General features: G+C 30.4%; 1 protein-coding gene across 12 annotated transcripts in view; it reads left to right on the top strand.

The window, feature by feature from the left end:
• Nucleotides 1–1,305: 1,305 nt before the first annotated feature.
• The window catches only part of LOC106461667 (serine-rich adhesin for platelets-like), a 75,640-nt gene continuing 70,992 nt past the window's right edge, over nucleotides 1,306–5,953 (top strand). For 6 of the 12 annotated variants that reach the window (XM_013921512.2, XM_022388686.1, XM_022388683.1 and 3 more), the window contains exons 1-2: nucleotides 1,316–1,519; nucleotides 2,102–2,190. The gene's annotated coding sequence lies outside the window, so the exon portion shown is untranslated. Of the gene's footprint in view, nucleotides 1,612–1,632; nucleotides 2,191–4,241; nucleotides 4,341–5,953 lie in introns of those variants that run through there. The other 6 variants (XM_022388677.1, XM_022388676.1, XM_022388681.1 and 3 more) reach the window with 6 other exon arrangements.

The raw sequence follows: 5,953 nt of genomic DNA, 5'->3' as shown, positions 1-5,953 counted from the left end.
CTTTACTACCGCTCGCTTGACTCTGTTTCTATATATGTCTATTTGCAATTATATCTCCGCTTTATTTGCCGGGCTTATATACTAAAATAGAGGGCGCCTAGAAAAGACTATTGTTGCCAGGAACAGTCATGATCCTTCTAGAAACTCATGACGTGTTATCAGGGTCACGTGACTTCCTCTGTCGTAACATTATATAATCACAAGAATATACTCTTTAACATATAGCCCCATAGTTCATCAGCAAAGTTGAATTTTTAAAATGCTAAAAAACAGCCTATTGTATAGCATTCTGTTTAATAACAAACGAACAAAGTGAGCATAACAAACACGACATACTCTTTAACATGTAAAACGTAATGCGCAAGTACATACTGACATAAACATAAACTAAAATAATAATAACAAATGGAAAGAAATGAAAAACACGGAGATATCCTGCCCATTTTAAGAATGGACTGGCTAACACAAAAACAACAACATAAAAATAAAATACAAAAGGAAAGCAAAATAGAATAAAAACACTAACATTGAAAACATAACATAATTTTCAATTTCAACAGAGATAACATATTGATTATATGCCGCTCCCTAATGCGGTACAACATTCCAATACATAAAACAAAACATCAAAATCAAACAAACCAACTGGAATTTAAAACAAAAGTAAACAAGATTCCTTAAATGAATAATAAAATAAGATGGTGACACAAGGTAATTACACTTTAATTTTATGCTAACCAAAAGAAATACAGAAATTACAGTCTCATTTCGCTTTCGCACAATCGTGTGTGTGACCGGTAGAGAGCACGTAATATATATATATATAAAATAAAATAAAAAAACTTTGCAGAACACATATGATGTGACTGAATATCATACACTTATATACAATACTGGGGCATACAGTTTTGTTGTAGTCCTATGTGGTTGGCGAGCCTGGTTCGAATCCATGCGATATCTAAGGTATTCCCAGCACTTTAAGCTGTCGATGCATTAGAAGAGTAATAGTCAATCCCTTAGTGTGGATGGTAGGCTGCCCTCTCTCTGATCATTGGCTCAAAATTAGAGAGAACAACACATTGTCTTAAATAACTTTGCCATTAGTACAAAATACAAATACAAAATATTGAGCTTACAAAAAATTTTCCAAGTCGAACATCATTTATAACAAATAAATGGCTTTTTTCAGGAATAAATTCTAAATTTTAAAACTAGTAGTGTTAAATTTTAATTATAATTGAAAATAATTTGAAGAATTACGAATTGCAGTTGTAAAATGTAAATAAATCTGTAAATTTTCTCGTGAAATCTCGTGTATAAAGATAGACACGTATAAGGATCGTTAAGCCTACATTTTCTAATTACCAATGTTACGATTTATATATTACTAAAAACTGACTGTTATAAAGTTACCGTAACTAATATTACTATTAGTGCCTTAAGTATGAAATGAGACCGGTATATAAGTTAGAAAACTAACTTAAAAATGTTTTGGATGTTTGAAAATACCATATCACATGTATGTTAAATTATAGATTACTTGTGTTAAACTTTAAAATTTATACTTATACATTAGTTTATACTTTTATAGTAATGAAGATGCTGTACTTAGTAAGTACTACTATTAGTATTAATAATTTACGTAAACTACTTCTAAGTTCTACTTATAGTTATAGGTTTTAAAAGCATGCAAAAACTTAAGTGATAGCTTATACGTATTTTACTTTATAGAAATTATGGATGGTTTGGTTAACCGTTATATTTTTCTGATTTTTCTACCTTGATAATTTGTATCACTATCACGTGTTAATAATATTAGTACTGATTTGTACATTGATAACTAAGTTTCTAACCTAACCATACGATACAGATGTTGCAGTATTATATATACTAATATGGCATAACAAAACCGTGAAGAAGGTTGTACATCATAATTTATATGCAATACATATGTTTCAAGTTCTTTCATAAACTAGTAGTAGTAATACTAATAGGATACAACAAAACATGAAGGTTGTGCATTATAATTTGTATTATTAAAATATATCCCAAATACATAACCTATTAGAAAGTATTACAGTTTACTACTAACCTATAATAGGAACACTACACAAGAAACTAACGTTAGTCAGGAAAACAGAAAATTTCTGCTGCCATCATATTCACAGTCAACTTTACTTTTGTTTTTTGGTAAGTATGATAATTTTGACTACTTATGGTAACTTTGGAGTTTCATAATTTATAGCAAGTGTGGTTTAATCTAGTAGTAGATGTACCATTGTACAGGGGTCATATTAAAAAGTGAATGGGTAAAATGAAAAGCAACCAGGGATAAATGAAAAGAATTAAATAGAAACATTGAAAAAAAATTTGATTGAAATTGCTTAATTGAAATTTGTTTCTTTCTTTAAAAACTGTATGAAAGTCAGCTTATAAAGATACTATAAATAACTAGCTCAAATGTGTGTGTGGGTCTTATTAAGATGTGATAGTATATTGATTTCTATAATTTTCCCTACTAGTTATATGGTTCCTATAGGTTTCTCAGCTATGCTTGTTATAATTGTTTTTCTAATATCTTTTTGAAACCTTTGTTGCACATATCTTTTTATGGGCATATTGTACATCTTTAGTTGAAGCATCTTAATTTTTGTTTTTTTTAATTGGCATCCATTTTAATGTTATAGGTGGAAGTAAGTCAAAATCTCTCTCTCTTTTTTTTATGTAGCCTGTACAAAATATGTTCATATCATAAATGTAATACTAAATGATTTTTGTAGATTATAAGTAGAATTAAATGTTTCAGTGCTCTCATTTTATTTTCTAATTTTGCAGTAATATAATTTGATAAAACAGATGTCTGTTAGTTGGGGTTGCACTTAGCTGAACCTATTTTTTCCATGATCTGAATATAATTTGATAAAACAGATGTCTGTTAGTTGGGGTTGCACTTAGTTGAACCTATTTTTTCCATGATCTGCTCTACACAAGTCTCTCCAGGGCATGGCTATTCAATCAGTTAAACATTTATGTCCCTGAAGGTACAAATATTTAAAGTGTCACTTACAGACACAATGTTGACACATTGAACTATATGTTATAAGTAGTGTGTGCACAATCTTATAGTGTTATGCGTAACTGTGATGTATTTCTATTGCATTTATGTGGTGGTTCCTTAACCCATTGAATGCTCATTCCCCATATAGGGTACAGCCTGCCACCGGCAGTTGAATGCAAGTGTGCCATACATGGTGTACAGCTTGCAGAAATTCTGCGTGCATTTAGAGCAGCCGCAATCGATAGGGTAAACTAATTTTAACATTTTTTCAGCATCATAATCTTGCCATATTTTTATATTTCAGCATATATGTTTTATGTTCTACAGCATGATTGTCTTATTCTCACATTTATGTTTTCTCTTCGTATTTGTATTCTGTATACCTGTTATTTTTAGGAAAATGGTGCTTCTGAGCTAATGTTTTAAAAGCTAGTGTGAATCCAACATAAAGTTTCTTGTATCCCCTGATACATTTTTATGCATTCTTTTAAGCATAGCTATGTAAGATTGCATACATGCTAATTCTATTGTTTTAAAAGCATCAACAAAAAAGAAAGATTTGAAACATAGTTTTATTGATAACACAAAAACAAATGAATCAAATGCTTTAATTAAAGCTGAATGAAGAATAGGATATGGATTTGGTGTATTTAGATTATTTATTATTAATAGGTTATTAACAGAGTCCAGTCAAACTGGACCTAAAATGTTGCTAGTGGAGTACCTCAAAGATCAATGCTTAAGATTTTGCTCATTCTTATTTACATCAATGATAAGGGCACAATTAGTAAAAAATTTACTTCTAGGTGTATTGAGGGTGTTCAGGTATTATAGAATTACTTGAATTGATTGGTAAGTACAAATACTTGACAAATTAGTTTAAATTATAGTAAATGCAAGGTAATACACTTGGGTTATCATTAATCAGAATCACACATTTAATACAGATGTGAAACTGTGTAATAGTATAACTGAAGAAAAAGGTCTTGGTATTGCAGTTGATAAGTCACTTAAACCATTGGAGCAGTACTTTGTTGCTAGTATTAAAGCTAATAGAATTTTACTGTATTTATAGACATTGATTACAAGTCAAATAGGGTAATTATATATATATATATATATATATATACATATACATGTCTACAAATTACTAGTTAGCCTTCACTCGACATGCTGTGTACAGGTTGGGTCTCCTTATCTAAGAAAGGACATTGACTTACTGGAAAAAGTTCAGAGAAGAGCCAGTAGGATGATTTAGGTTTGGTCATATTACAGAGATAGGGTAAGCTCTCTTATTTTCTTTTGAGAAAACAAGGGTAAAAGATAAGAGATGATCTTTATTGAAGATTACAAAAGTTTTCAGAGGATTTATAGGATAGAGGACTGATTTCTTTATGCTCTTATTTTGAAGATAAAAGGACAAGAGGAGTGAAGTTTAAAATTTGGAAAAGACAGGCTAATTCCTAGTCAAGACAGTTTTATTTTTCTAATCATGTGATTGACTTGGGGAATGAGTTGCTTGCAGAAGGGAATCGATGATTTCCAGAGAAGCAAAGGGTGGGCTTAAATTTTTACTTTTCTCAAGGATGGATGTGCAAAGACACCCTTGAAGAACCAAATGGGTCTTGATGTCCATACGTTTTGTTATAAGACTTGTTAGTATGACCACTGTTAGTGATGAGATACTTGGATATGTATATAGTTTACTAGAATTTAGTTATGTAATGAAAAGCATTTGTTTTTGTTGAAACCTATTGTATCATAAATAAACTTGTTATTCCAGTTTTAATTAAGAAATCTTATTTCTTGAAACAGCTGTTTTTAAAGCTTCATGTTTAGTTCAATCAAAATAGTTGAAAAGAAATATATTTCTTTTTCAATTTAATGCTTTTAGAAAATAAACAGGTAGGATATTTAATTGATGGTAAATATTATATGTGTAGCTTACAAACGGGTGGATTGAGACACTGGGCAAATTCCTGGTGGGCTGCTGATGCCTGGGCCAGCGGGATGCTAATCTGGTTATACTGTCTCAGTGCTACTGACTAACTTACTGTACATCTCTCTCACTCTCTACATATATATATGTGTGTGTGTCATCCTGATTTTTGATTATTTACCTGGGTTGTTTTAGGCTCCCAATCTACCCCTGCTTATAAAACTTTGAAATTATCAAATTCAAATAAAAAATGAAGTATAATGAGGTTTATAATAAAAAATAAAAAGAAGCTGATATGGACTGTTGAAGTCCCTTAGTCTAAAAAATAAGATTTGAGATGAAGGGTTGTATCATTTATAAATAAATTTACTGCAACAAGAGATTCAAGTATGAGATTGGCACTTTTAAGAGATTTGAAAGAGAAAGGAACATCACTGAAGATTTACAAAGATATTTTTACCCTTGTTCTGGCCCCAAGTTAAATATTTTTTGTTAAACTTTCATCACCCATCTTGCACAGTAATTTTTTTATTACTGTCTATTTTACCTTATGGCATAATTCCTGATTGTAATGAACTATGGCATGTTGTGTGTCTGTTGTTTTCAAATATATTTTCTTTCTATCCCAAATCAAAATAAATAAACTGTGTACTTCCATTAACCTTGATTTCTTACAAATTGGTGAAAATCATTTACATACTGTGTTCATTTAGACTGTAATTTTTATCCCATAATATTTTCGTATATTGCTGAATTTGACACTGTTTTTGTATTCTCATTGAACGTCCTATTACATCTTTCTATTTAGTGTACAATATTTTTGTTTACATTACATGTAAGTACACTGACTTCTAGTATCTGTTGAACAAATAAGGAAATGGAGACCACTAAATGACATCAACTAATGGTGCAAAATCTCCACACACACACACACACACACACACACACACACACAA

Source organism: Limulus polyphemus, unplaced genomic scaffold (assembly GCF_000517525.1).
Source record: "Limulus polyphemus unplaced genomic scaffold, Limulus_polyphemus-2.1.2 Scaffold1007, whole genome shotgun sequence".
Lineage (NCBI taxonomy): Eukaryota > Metazoa > Arthropoda > Merostomata > Xiphosura > Limulidae > Limulus > Limulus polyphemus.
Note: the sequence above shows the minus strand (reverse complement) of the source record. Positions and strands in the feature narration are given on the sequence as shown.